Source organism: Oryctolagus cuniculus, chromosome 14, assembly GCF_964237555.1.
Source record: "Oryctolagus cuniculus chromosome 14, mOryCun1.1, whole genome shotgun sequence".
Taxonomy (NCBI): domain Eukaryota; kingdom Metazoa; phylum Chordata; class Mammalia; order Lagomorpha; family Leporidae; genus Oryctolagus; species Oryctolagus cuniculus.
This window is the reverse complement of record NC_091445.1, coordinates 12,464,408-12,479,197: the sequence shown is the minus strand read 5'-3', so window position 1 is coordinate 12,479,197 and position 14,790 is coordinate 12,464,408. Positions and strand designations below refer to the sequence as shown.

Sequence of the window (14,790 nt, the reverse complement as noted above, 5' to 3'; positions counted from 1 at the left end):
AGACAAAAAGGAGTACAGAGAAATTGAGATTGAATATAGACAGGAAAATACAAGCAAAAACAAAAGGGATCAAAAAATCCAAACAAAGACACCAAAACTCATGAAACTTTCCTGAAATAGTGATTAGAATCTTTAAAAAATATTTTTGTACCAGAAAGAAATAGAGCAGCATGTAATGCGAAGGCAAATGTTGCAACCCAGCAAAATGGCATTTTGAGAATAAAGGAGAAAGCAGAGCTCTTATCCATCAGAGAATCGTGTTCTCATGGGCCTGTCCTGTGGAGTCCCGCAGAGAAGGAGCTGCGTTGCCCAGAGGACTGTGTCCACCTTGACACTGGACTGATTGTGAGCAAGAAAGGCACCGTTGTGCAATTAAGATCAAATAAAGGGCAAAAAAGATACAATGCCACTTAAAGATTATAAACTCCTTTATTGCCAGTTCAGTATATTTATTTAAAATATGGGAGAGAGTAGATAACATTTGCTAGACTTTAACTACTTTCCACTATCATATTCAAGTAATAATATCATTTTACTGGGTCTTTATGGGCTTGTATGGCTCAATAAAGCAAGCAAGTAATTATGCAATATTCTAATTCCATACCTTGCAGAAGGAAATATAATTCTAACACAGAAGAGTTTAAATTAAAACACTGTTGGCCTATATTTGAATGAAAAGGATCAGTATAAACTTGTGAAATATTGTATTTTAAATAATATATGCATCTGCTTTACATTATAGCTCTTGTCAATACTAAAAGGGCCTAGAAATAAAAATCCAGTAGTGTCTCTTATCTCCAGATTGTGATCTGGTGATGCCATTTTTCTGTAAAAGAAATTGTCATGTCTTGAGTAAATAGATGATTCCATGTCTCTGGTAGGAAATGTGCAAGTTGGGTTTGAATCATCCTTCATTCCAGATAGCGTGAAAGTTATTAAAGTCTGCTAGTCATATCAAAGGCACCGAGAAGCCACCACAAAGAGGCTTCCACTGACCAGAGATGGGATAATTTAATACTATCAGAATATTAATCGCAGTGGGTTGAAACACATCAAATATATTTAAATATATTAATTTAATACTAATAATTTAAAACTAAAAATTAGTCACTTCAACAGATGATAATAACTCATTATCTTGAAAATAGTTAAATATAGAAAAATCATTTTTTCCAAATAGTAGACAAGGATAAGTATTTATTTATAAAATGTGTTTTAGCTTATAAGTGAGAAAGAAATGATGGGGCTGGGCCTTTGTCCTAGTGGCTAAAATGCTGGCTAAGATGCCCACGTCTCACACCAGCATGTCAGGGTTGAGTTCAAGATACATCGTAAATTTTAGTTTCCTGTTGATGTGTTCCCTGGGAGGGGGCACATGATAACCCAAGTGTTTATATCCCTGGCACTCATATGGGAGACCTGGATTGGCTCCTGGCTTTGGTCTTGACCTTGTTCTAGGCTCTTAGAAACATTTGGGGAGTGAATTAGCAGATGCAAGCTCAGTCTGTCTCTCTCTCTGTCTCTCAGTGTATCCAAAATAAATGGATGGATTAATAATTTATTTAAAATAAAAGAATTACAATATCGTTATTTTGCAAACTTCAGTGAATTGATAGATCTAGGCACTGAGTAAGAATGGATACAACACAGCAAGGGAGACAAACATTTTGTACCCTCTGGTGTAAAACAATGCTACACGCTTGAGATGTTTGCCAAACAAAACAAAACTTGAGTGCAACCAAACCCCTGTATTCAGCTCCCAGTTTTCAGAGAGCAGAACATGCTGACCTGTATCATGAGCTTGTACTCAGCAAGTCTGTACTGATGGAAAACTCCTGAGGTTGAATGACCTGAGTTCTTAACAGATCAATTACAACAAAACAGTGAATTGAAGGATAAAATTCAGAGTGAAAGAAAATGAAAAATCATTTAAAACTTTACGGATGGGCAACACCAAAGCAGGTCAGTGTTTATGGGGAATTACTATGAAGATTCTGTCCATAATGCCAGCGTGAACTGAAGTTGGAAAGTATAGAGTTAGAAACTTGTGAGCAAATTGGAGCTAAGACAAGCTGACCTCACCGTGTTACAAAACTACCTTAGCAATAAGAAACCCAGCACATATAAGGAAAAGGGTTGGATGTGTGTTGGAGCATTTCAGCATTAGGGGGAAGCAGATGTAGACAAGCCATCAGAATTGAACAGAAGTGAGAGATTTTAACAACTACCCCTGAGAAAGCTAAAGAGATAATTAAGAACCTGCCAGGCTAAACAGCCAGAGCTGTTTTGATGCCAAGCTGTTCTAAAGGTTGAAGATAAACTGTGTGCAAGTATTGGAATATAAGTGAGGGAAAAATGAAATAAAAGATTTTTAAAGTTAAATATTAATATAGAAAATGTTCATTATTTATGTTAATATTTTTTTCCTTCTAAACCTGCAGCATTAGATAAACAGGAAAGTGGTATGGAAAAGTGTAAGGAAGAGTAGTGCTCAAATCTTGTCGCCACTTTTAGCCATGTAACTGCTAAACTCAGGTCCACTCCAATCTCAATATTATTGCAGATAAAAGGGATATAGAAAATTACGAAGAGTATGTAATGTGCTTGGAAAGCATTTCACTGTGTCTATTGTTTTTCAAATAGGTTTTTATATTGTACTGTGAACTACTTAAAACTTTAAACAGAACCAACATATTATAACAGATATCATGCATCCACAACTCATGTTTAATAAATTACACCATTGTGCATTTAAAAGGAAGAAATAAAATTTCACAAGGAAACCAGGAGCACCTAAAACCCATACTACTCTTTTTTATCCAGGTGTGACTCCAAAACTGTTTTATATTATCTTGATGCATCTTTGAAACAATTTTTTATGCATAACTCACATGCTATATTATCCAGATGTTTGAAGTGTCCAGCCTAGTGCTTTTTAGTCTATTTGCAGGGTATCCAGCCATCACCACAATCCAGTGGTGGAACATCTTTATGCCTAATTGCAAAGAGAAACCTATATATATTAGCACACATTCCCATTCCTCCTCCAACACTACCAGTCCTCACTACCCAGAAGTCCACTTTCTGTTTCCACGTATTTGCTTATTCTAGACGTGTAATACAAATGAAACCATACTGTTGAAATTTTTAGTAGGCTGTGACTATTTTCTTTGAGAATAATATCCTCCATGTTCATCCATGTTGTAGTACATGTAGGTGGCTCATTCCTTTTTATTGCTGGATAATTATGCACTACTACTATAGTTTGAATATGATTTGACCTCCAAATGCATGCAGACATTTAAATCCTAGTCAGGAGCTAATGGCACGAATAGGATGGACACTACATCTGGTTATGGAGTTTAAGAGGTGGGACTAGTAGGAAGTTCTTAGAGCATTGACAGAGAGTGTGGCCTTGGAAAACGGTTCTTGTGAGAGGAGGGGTTGTAAAAGGATGAGTTGGACCCAGTTGCTCTCTCTGCTTCCTGGCTCATCATGTAATGCTTCTTCTACACTCACTCCCATATTGCCATCTGTAGCCTCACTGAGGCCAAACCGTGGAAAAACCCAATCTTGGACATGAACCTCCAAAATTGTGAGCTGAAATGGACTTTTCACTTCATAGTTAGTTGAATCACATATTTAATTGGAGAAATGAAAAACTAATACATTTATATTGATTTTCTAATCCTTTTATCACTTGATGGATATTTGGGTCTTCCTCACATTCTGACATTTATGAAAAATGCTGCTATGAATATTCATCTATGTTGTTTTGTGTGAACATATGTTTTTATTTCTCTTGTGTATATACTTAGAAATGAAATTGCAGCATGATAGGATAACTGTATATTTAAAACCTTAAGGAATTACTTGTTCTTAGAACCTGAATCTTTTAATTCCCACTAACAATGTGCTTTGCCTTTCCCTAGTGACCAATGATGTTGGGCACTTACTGCCTATCTTCCTTGGAAAAGTGTCTAAATATTTTTAAAAATATTGGGTTGTTAGTCCTTTATTGTTGAGTTGTAAGTGTTTATGTTCTCCTGATATGATTCACATATCAGATATCAAATTTGCAAAAATTCTCCAATTCTTTATATCTTTCTATCTATCTTATATATACTATATATAAGATATAGTATATATATACTATATATAAGTATATATATAAGTGTATATATATACTATACATAAGTATATATATATTCAGGGGTACTTCAAAAGGCTTGTGTAAAATTAAATTAAAACATCTTTAAATTAAAAAATTAAAAATAAAATTATAATATCTTTATTTTATTTAATATTATATATACTACATATAATATATAGTATATATATGCATATATATATTCAGGGATACTTAAAAAAGGCTAGGACAAACCATGCATAATTTTTCATAATACCCACTTTCTATGAACTTTTTGATGACTTAATGTGAATGGATTTCAAAATTTCTTACACGAAATAGATTATCTCTTAATTCCATTTTCATTAACTCTTTGAAGTACCCTCATACAGTCATGTGCCACAGAGTAATACTCAGACCAATAACTAACAGCACATACACTGGTAGCTCCATAAGATTATAGTGGAGCTGAAAAATGCCTATAGTTTAGTATTTTTATTCTATTTGTCTATGTGTGGAATGTTTAGATTCAGACACTAGTGTGTTACAATTGCCTACAGTATTCAGTACATAACATGTTGTACATATTTGTAGACTAGGATCAATAGGTTATACCATATAGCCTAGGTGTGTACAAGCTATATCATCTAAATTCACCAATTTGTTTACATTCCTCAATGTTTGCACAATGACAGAATTACCTAATCATGCATTTCTCAGGATGTATATCTGCTTTTAAATTATACATTACTGTTTATAAAACCTATATGTCTATGTATATGTAGTATAGCAGACATATTAATATACTCAGTATATGAAAAGTATTTCATGTGAATCTTAACTTTCATATGCATGGCATTATTATCTTGTACTATTGGGTGTCTTTCTTGGCTTCCCTCGACATTCTCTAGATGGATACGCCTGTTGATCACCAACTTAGTCAAGTTCTCTAGTTCATTCATTACAAAAGCTGGGTAGATTATGCTGCATGAATAGATTCTTTTGTAATATCTTTTCCTCCCTCCATTCTGCTTCCAATTCAAAGCATTTAAGCAATTAGATATTCCTAGACACTTTGACTGCTGTCTCACTTAGAATGACCATTAGAAGGTTTGCTGTTAGGTATTGTCAGGTAAACATTTTTTCCAAAATTATGGGACTTTATAATGTCAAGCACTGCTGTCCAACACAAACAGTGCCCCGGAAATGTATCTTAAGTAATCATAATTGATACAGTAATGTTTCACTTCTAGGAATATTAAAATATTTATTTTCATTCTGTACACTGAGACATCACAGTGACTGAGTTTAATGATCACATTTCATATGCGATCACATAATTTCATAATGTGATCATAATGATCACGTTAATTTCAGAAATCAAAAAGTAGGAATTGGAAAGATACTCAGAAATTAAAAACTGCCTGAAGATAATTCCAAGTTGAAACAAATTACAAGTACATAGTCAAGAGTCCATAGTGAACACTGGGAAATAACAGTTGATGAGAACATTGAGCATCGAGCAATGATGCTGAAAGACTGCAAGGTGTCAAAGACCTCGACGGCTCTCCCTGCCAGACGCTGATGTGAAGATGGGCACACCTAGCTCTAACAGACATTCTGTGTCACAAAGTGATGCGCACACTTCAAAGGGACGCAGGCCTTCTATTCACAGAGAATGCTCTGATTCTGAGAACACCACACTTCTGGCCTAGAAAAGCAGAGGAAAAGAGCTCTGGAAACAGACTTTCAGACGTTATCGATTTTATTGTTTTTTATCTCCTAAATCCCTTCCATCTTTACGAGGTTTTGTTAGATTGTCAAAATCATCATGCTTTTCTAGAGGTGAATTTATTTACTTATCATTTAGCACAAAAATTTGAGTGCATGCGCTTCAGACGCTACATTTCAGTTTCTGTTTGCTCTGAGACAATGACTTCCTTTTTTATTCTCTGGGTTTTTTTCTTTATTCCAATCTTCATTACTCTCAACAAATAAATATTTTTTAAGAAAAATCTAACATTGCCTCTTCCCTCCTCAGCAATATTCAATATTTCCATTCCTTACATCAGCGTGGAATGGCAGTTAGGAGCATGGCCTGTGAAGCAGGTATCTGAGATGTGCTGCAGAATCATTTGGAATTGGGGAGAGTGGGTGGAGGGGTCCATACACAGAGTTTATGGTAGTCTATTACACTATTTCCACTTCTCAAAAATGCTTTGGAAATTTTCCATAACAAAAAGTTGAAAATAAGTGAGTTGATTCTACTATACTCTGCTTTAACTTGAACAGGTTTTCAAATCTCACGGAGGTAGGTAATAAATATGGGACATACAGATGAAATCCTTTTTGGATGTCAGAGTGATGTGGCTGCAACATCTGTCAATCCATTGATTGCCAGTGTTGTTTAGGCTGATCTGGCTTAAGTGTCGGTCTCTTAGATGTGTGTACCAATAGTTGAGTCATAAATAGTAAAACAAGCCCTCTTCATGTCATTTTTTTTTCATTTTCTTAAATAAGGCTAGTCATTCTATTTAATGCCTATTTTACCTATTTTTAAGATTTTGTGTTTTTTAGAGAAGTTTTAGGTTCATGAAAAAATTGAGAGAAGACTACAGAGTGCCCATATCCTCCCCACCACCCCCATTACCTCCAGCTCCCATAAATGTGACATGTCTGTTCCCGTTACTGAACCCACTTTCACATATAGTCATCTCCAGGGTCCATAGTTTGATTTAGGCTTCTCTCTGTGAGTTTGGGCAAGTGTACAATGACACACATCCATCATTACACTACCATAGATGGTAGATTCACTGCACTAAACATCCCCTGGGCTCTGCTTATTCATCACATTCCTCTCCCCCAACCCTGGCAACCCCTGATCTTTCTGTAGTCTCCACAGTTTCACCTTTTCCAGGATGTCCTATGGTTGGAATCCTACTACATACAACTTTCTCAGATTGGCTTCTTTTCCTTGGTAACACACGGTTACACTTTCATTGCGCCTGTTCATGCCTCGCTGTCTTGTTAATTCTTGTTGCTATATAATATTCTATTACTCAAATTACCAGTTTATTTATCCACTCACCTATGGAAGGGCATTTTGTCTGCCTAAAGTTTGACAATTATGAATAAAGCTGTTATATGTATATAGATGTCTCTGTGGTCAAGAATGTTCTGTCCCACTGGATACATCCAAGAAAGTGCAATTGATCAATCATATGGTAAGAGTAGGTTTTATTTTATTAGAAGTTGCCAATCTGTTTTCCAAAGTAGCTGTGACATTTTGCATTCCCATCAACAATAAATGATCATTTCTGTTGTTCCAATTCTTTGTAAGCATTTGATGTTGTCAGTGTCTTGGATTCTGGCCATTCTAATAGGTCTATAATGGTATGTCCAGGATGTTTTGATTTGCATTTATCTGAAGATATATGATATAGAGTATCTTCATATACTTATGAGACAGCTATATATCTTCTTTGCCCATTGCTAAATTAGATTGCTTTTTTGTTGTTGAATTTGGGATTGTTGACATGTTTATTCATTTGAGATGCAGAGAGAGGGGGGAAAGAGGAGGGGGGAGAGAGAGAGAGAGGGAGAGAGAGAGAGAGCACACTCCCATCTGATTGTTCACTCCTCAGGTGTCTGCAGAAGCTGGAGTTGAAGCCAGGAGCCAAGAATGCAATCCAGTTTCCCCCAAAGGTGTCAGGAGTGCTATTATTAGAACCAGCATCATGGCCTCCTGGGTTCTGTGTTGGCAGAAATATGAAGTCATATGTCAGAGCTGGAAATTGAACCAGATAACCCAACATGAAATGCAGATATCTTAACCATTAAGCTAAATGTTCATCACTTATTGTTGAGTTTTAGAGTTCTTTGTATATTTTGGGTAATAGTCCTTTACCAAATTTGTCTTTGATAAATATTTCCTTCCAGTCTATGGTTTGTTTTCTCATTTTCTTGAGCAGAATTATAGATTTTAATAAAGCCCAGCTTTTTACTTTTTCATTTTATGAATTTTGCTTTTCATGTTATATTCAAAAAATCATCACAATATCCAGAATTAAACTGTTTTCTCCTAGCATATATTCAAATACTATTATAGTGTATTTTACATATAGGAATACAATCCATTTTGAATTTATTTTTGTTCAGAGTTTTACCATAACTTTTTTTCTCTTTGTCCAAGCATGTCCATTTCTCCCAGCATCATTTTATGAGAGAATTATATTTGGTTTATTGAATTGTATTTGCTCCCTTGTCGAACATTAGTTGACTGTATTTAAGTAGTCTTATTTCTAGACTCTGAATCAATTTATTGGATGCCTTTACTTGTTTTGATTTTGTTGTACATCTCTTTTTTGGGGGGAGGCTTTAATTGGATTTTTCCACAGAAAACTTTTATTTAAGGAATACAAACTTCATGCATTTCATAAATATAACTTTAGGAATCTAGTGATTCTTCCCACTATATACACCACCCCATCCACACTCTTATACTTCCCTCTCCTATTCTTATATTTTTAACTAAGATCTATTTTCAATGAACTTAATTCAGATATGATTAACTCTATACTAAGTAAAGAGTTCAACAAATTGTACCAAAAAAAAAAAAAAATGTTCCTCAACAGTCAAGACAAGGGCTATTCAAAGTCATTAAATCTCTAAGTGTTAATTTCACTTATATAGATTACATTTTTTTGACAGGCAGAGTTAGTGAGAGAGAGAGAGACAGGGAGAAAGGTCTTCCTTTTTCCGTTGGTTCACCCCCCAAATAGCCACTACAGCTGGTGTGCTGTGCTGATCCGAAGCCGGGAGTCAGGTGCTTTTTCCTGGTCTCCCATGCAGGTACAGGGCCCAAGCACTTGGGCCATCCTCCACTGCCTTGCTGGGCCACAGCAGAGAGCTGGACTGGAAGAGGAGCAACCAGGACAGAATCCAGTGGCCCAACCAGGACTAGAACCCAGGGTGCTGGTGCCACAGGTGGAGGATTGGCCAAATGAGCCGCGGCACCAGCCTATGGATTACATTTTAGATGCCTTATTAGCTATCACAGATCAGGAAAACATATGGTATTTGTCTCTTTGGGACTGGCTTATTTCACCAAGTATGATGTTTTCCAGTTTCATTCATTTTGTTGCAAACGACAGGATTTCATTTTTTTTTTTTTTTTTTTTTTTTTTTTACTGCTGTGTAGTATTGCATGGTGTATATATTCCATAGTTTCTTTATCAAGTCTTCAGTTGACGGACATTTGGGTTGATTCCATATCTTATCTATTGTGAATTAGACTGCAATAAACAACGGTTTATTATGCCGATTTCATTTCCTTCAGGTAAATTCCCAGGAGTGGGATGGCTGGGTCATATGATAGGTCTATATTCATATTACCTCCTTCCCAATTTGTAGCTCGTTGATTTCTTTTTCTTGCCTAATGGCTCTGGCTAAGATTTCCAGGACTATACTGAACAGCAATGGTGAGAGTGAGCATCTTTCTATGATTCCAGATCTTAGTGGGAATGCTTCTGACTTTTCCTCATCCATTAGGACACTGACTAGGGTTTGTCCTAAACTGACATGATTGTGTTGAGGAATGTTCCTTCTATACCCAGTTTGTGTAAAGTTTTCATCATGAAACAGTGTTGTATTTTATCAAGTGTTTTCTCTGCATCTATTGAGATAATCATATGGTTTTTGCTCTTCAGTTTGTTAATGTGATGTAACACATTGATTTGGGAATGTTGAACCATCCCTGAATACCAGGGACAAATCCCACTTGATCCCAGTGAGTGATCTTTCTGATGTGTCATTGAATTCTATTTTGTTGAGGATTTTTACATGTATGTTCATCAGGGAAATTGGTCTGAAGTTCTCTTTCTCTGTTGTATCTTTTTCAGGTTTAGGAATTAATGTGATGCTGACTTCATGGAAGGGGTTGGGAAGATTCTCTCGTGTTCAGTTGTTTGGAATAGCTTGAGAAAAACTGGAGTTGGAATTCTGGTAGAATTCAGCAGTGAAACCATCCAGTCCTGGACTTTTCTTTGCTGGGAGAGTCTTTATTACTGATAGAATTTCCAGCTTGGCTATTGGTGTGTTTAGGTTTTGTATGTCTTCATGGCTCAATTTAAGTAGTTTGTATGTGTCCAAGATTCTATCCATTTCTTCTAGGTTTCTCAATTTGTTTGCATACAGCTTTGTAGTAATTTCTGATGATTCTTTTTTAAAAAAGATTTATTGTATTTATTTGAAAGAGTTACAGAGAGAGGTAGAGACAGGGAGAGAGGTCTTCCATTGGCTGGTTCACTCTCCAGATGGCTGCCTATGACTGGAGCTGCACCAATCTGAAGCCAGGAGACAGGAGCTTCCTCTGGGTCTCCCATGTGGGTGCAGGGGCCCAAGGACTTGGGCTATTTCTACCACTTTCCCAGGCCATAGCAGAGAGCTGGATGGGAAGTGGAGCAGCCAGGACTAGAACCAGAACCAACATGGGATGCCAGTGCCTCAGGCCAGGGTGTTAACCCTCTGCACCACAGCACCAGCCCCACTGATTACCTTTACATTTCTATGGTATCAGTAGTTGCATTTCCTTTTGCATCTCTAACTTTATTGATTTGGGTCTTTTATCTCTCTCTCTCTCTCTTGTTAATTGAGCCAGTGGTATGTCAATTTCATTTTTTCAAAAAACCAACTCTTCATTTCTCTGATCTTTTGTATTGATTTTTTAGCTTCAATTTTACTGTTTTCTTCTCTAATTTTAATTATTTCTTTTCTCCTACTAGTTTTGGGTTTGGTTTGCTGATGTTTTTCTAGGTCTTTGAAATGCATTGATAGCTCATTATTTGGTGCCTTTCCAATTTCTTGATATAGGCACCAATTGCTATAAACTTTCCTCTTAACATTGCTTTTGCTGTATCCCATAAGTTTTGATATGTTGTATTGTCATCTTCATTTATTTCCAGAAATTTTTGGATTTCTCTTTTGATTTCTTCCATGACCCACTGTCTTGATAAACGTAAGTTCAACTTATGTGATTTAGATGTTGCTTAGAGTAGTTTTTACTTTAAAAAAACCTTATGTATCTCATTTATTTGAAATTCAGAGAGAGAGAGAGAGAAAGTGAAAAATAAAGACTTCTCATACATTGGTTAATTCCCAAAATGCCCACAACTTCCAGGGTAAGTCTGCCAGAAGTCAGGAACCTGGAACTCAATATGAATCTCTCACATGAGTGACAGTGACTCAACTACTTGAGCCATCATCTGCTGACTCCCAGTGTGTGCATTAGCAGGAAGCTGAATTAGAAGCAAAGCTGGGCCTCAAACTTAGGCCCTTTTCTACAGAATGCCAAGCAGTGTCTTAACCACTGCACCAAGTGCTCACCCCAGGTCTTCCTTTTAAATGCCTAAATAACAGAGAAAGAAGTAATCTTCATATATTTTGTTAAACTGAAAAATATGTCTGTAAGTGCCATAACATCTTTGAGGAGCTGGATTTGTAATAAGATCTTGTAAGTGCTGGGTTCTTTATCATTTGTAATGATCTCTGTGGAATAATAATGTAAGTAAGTGATAGCAATAGTAATATTGTCAATTTTTGGCTCTGCTGAAAGGAGGCCAAAATGTTTCTGAGCACCAACTAATGGGAGGTTCAGGGAAAGAAGGCACTGGGATTTTGATTGGGATTGCATTGAATATGTAAATTGATTTCAGTAGTTTAGACATTTTGATGATACAAATTCTTCCAATCCACAAACATGGGAGATTTTTCCATTTTTTGGTAACTTCTATTTATTTCCTTAATATTTTTTAATTTTCATTGTAGAGGTCTTTCACTTTCTTGGTTGACTCTATTCCAAGGTATTTAAATTTTTTGTTGCTATTGTAAACGAGAATGATCTTACAAGTCAAGGTTATTGAATCTTGTGTGTAAATTTTATATCCTGCAATTTTACCAAACTCTCCTATGAGTTTTAATAGTCTCTTAGTGGAGTCTTGGTTCCCCTTTATATAAAATCATGTCATCTGCAAACAGGGATAATTTGACTTCCTCCTTTTCAATTTGTATCCCTTTGATTTCTTTTTCTTGACTAATAGCTCCGGCTAAAACTCCCAGGACTATAGTAAATAGCAACCATGAAAGTGGGCAACCTAGTCTGGTTTCAGATCTTAGTGGAAATGCTTCCAACTTTTCCCTATTCAATATGATGCTATCTGTGGGAGCTCTTTTGAACTCAACAGGAATGCCAGAATTCCATGACTTGTTTTGGCCAAGAGTAGACAGTGGATTTTTCTCCATTTTCCAGATTTATATGGTACATTATTACTTTTGAAAATTGCTATGAAATGATGGTGGCTGCAATACCAAATGTGAAACTAGAGACCTGTGTTACATCTCATACAGGGGTAGTCTACAAGTATTTTTTCCAACATACATGTTTTCTATTTGGTCAGATAATTCTTTTTTTATGTTATTGTTTCTTCTGAAGGCTTGTGTGTGAGTTATATTCAAACGGATAATATATGGCAGTGGTGTGGTCTCCCTGCATGTGACAATGTAGCCTACTACCTAAGGTGGTCTTTAAAAAAAACAGCTTCAACTATTGAGCCTCTTGCCAAGAATTAGTTTTATGATATTAATATTGTACATTTTCTCTCCAAAGGAGGCACAGTACATCGGTTGACATCACAAGATCTGTGTTTTTGGAACCACAGTGTAAAGGACTATGATATTCTTGTGTCCCAGGGGCTGAGCTAGCAACTGCTTGACAGTTTCTGAGGAGTTCTGTGAGCCTTTTCATCTTGCCCTTGCCTGACTCAACTCCGTACATGGGGAGGTGTGGGGCAGGTATTTGAACTGGGATGTCTTTGGAGCATGCCCTTCATTAAAATAGTCTCTGTTGGTTCAGCCTGTGAATAAAATCATGCTTTTCAGAAGCAAGGAAACAAAAAAGAAAACAAAGTTTTTTTTTACAACCCTTGCTTATAATGGGGTTTATTGTTAGTAAAGGAAATTTGTGAATAATTTTTTTCCTTTTGAAATGGAATAGAATAAACAGAACTTTTTTGCACCTGGGACTGAATGTTCTTTGAATGTATTTCAAATGTGTTTTGCATACTTTCAAGCCTAATATGTTAGCTCTCCAGCTTTCCTTTGGCAGAGACCATTCTGTTATACTCTTTCTTGCCCAGAACTCCAGTCATTCATTCATTGAAATCCCAATTTACTAATCACTCACAATGTATCAAAAAAATGAAAATCCCATGGGCCAGGTTTGCGATGCAGAGTTATGTCTTCCAAAGAACAAATCCTGTTGCATTGTGCTTAGTCTCCTCCTACCTTAAGATGCAATGAGAAACAGGAAAAATGTGTTTTCAAACATTGCCTGGTCCTCAGTGCTAGGATGATGACAGGACAGTAAACAACCTACATTGGTCCTCGTGTGTGATTCACATTCAAAATATCTACTTGGTCTCCAATTCAGGAGCAGATATGTTTCAAGTGATTAAAATGTTCAAAAGGGTCTCTTTTAGCCTTGCAATTTATTTGTCTGATCTATATTCTTTTCTGTTTAATAAGCTGATAAATATTCCAGCCAGGATTTTTATTAATTCTTTTTGCTTTTTTCTTTTGTAGCTTTTGACTGACATCTATTCACTTCAAGGGTGATTTTCCTGTTGGCAAGAGGCAGAAGAGACACACCAAGCAGCACCTTCAGGAACAAGCAATTTAAGTACTATAATGAGATGGGTCTTTTCAGAGTCTATAATTGGTGACAAGGTATGGCAGCTTCATATCAGACAAAGATGTACAACACAGAGCTTATTAATGAGGATGGAGCGTCATACTCAAGAAAGCTTCCTGTGACTATGAGACAGGAGAATATAACAGATAGTGTAGGTTGTTACTAAGTCCAATATCTCCAATTTGCATCATAAAACCTTTATGTAAGCCAATTCAAGCTAATCCAGGATGGGATATTTTTCCCCTCTAGAATTCACTGGAGTAGCCAGCAATCCATCACTTTGGATCCCAGCCCTCATAGAGAACAGCAATAATCATCTAAACTTGCAGATATGTTCAATTTAATTGGGTTAGTTTAGTAACCTTCCTTGTATTAGAGCCAACTTGCAAAGAGATGTAATATTTTCACAGTTATGAAGACATAGCAGCTGGCCATAGTAAGATTTGATTGTGGATCAAGAAATCAGATTTTCATCAAGTTAAGAACTCTTCATGGAAATATATATGGAATAAATAATAAAGTAAAATGATTAACAAGGAGCCCTGCAAAGATGTTGGCAAGGCAAAAGAAAAAAGCCTTCTTGACAATGGTGAAATCTGTTACTTAGCTTATTGTGATGTTGTCTTACTAATGTTGAGGGGAGACCGCTAATTTTAAATAAAATCAAAAGATTAGATATGTAGCTGGAAAGTATTTTTTTTTACTATTTCAAAGCTCTAGGGAACGTCAAGAAGTTTGGATTATCTTGTAAATATTAATTCATTAAACTTCAGATAATTTTCCAAGAGAGATACTAGTGATTTCTTTTTTAACATTCTTAACTATGAAAAAGTAAATAACTTTTCTGTGGTTGAATACAATTTGAAGTGGGTCAAAAGAAGAAGCCAGGTGTTGAGTGCTGGAGCTTTCTTTCTGA

At 36.0% G+C, this 14,790-nt stretch overlaps 1 long non-coding RNA gene across 1 annotated transcript in view; it reads left to right on the top strand.

The window, feature by feature from the left end:
• The window catches only part of LOC138845214 (uncharacterized), a 46,868-nt gene extending 32,347 nt beyond the window's left edge, over positions 1-14,521 (top strand). Inside the window, exon 2 of the long non-coding RNA XR_011382102.1 lies at positions 13,766-14,521. This is a non-coding gene — a long non-coding RNA (uncharacterized lncRNA). The remainder of the gene's footprint in view (positions 1-13,765) is intronic.
• The last annotated feature ends 269 nt before the right edge of the window (positions 14,522-14,790 follow it).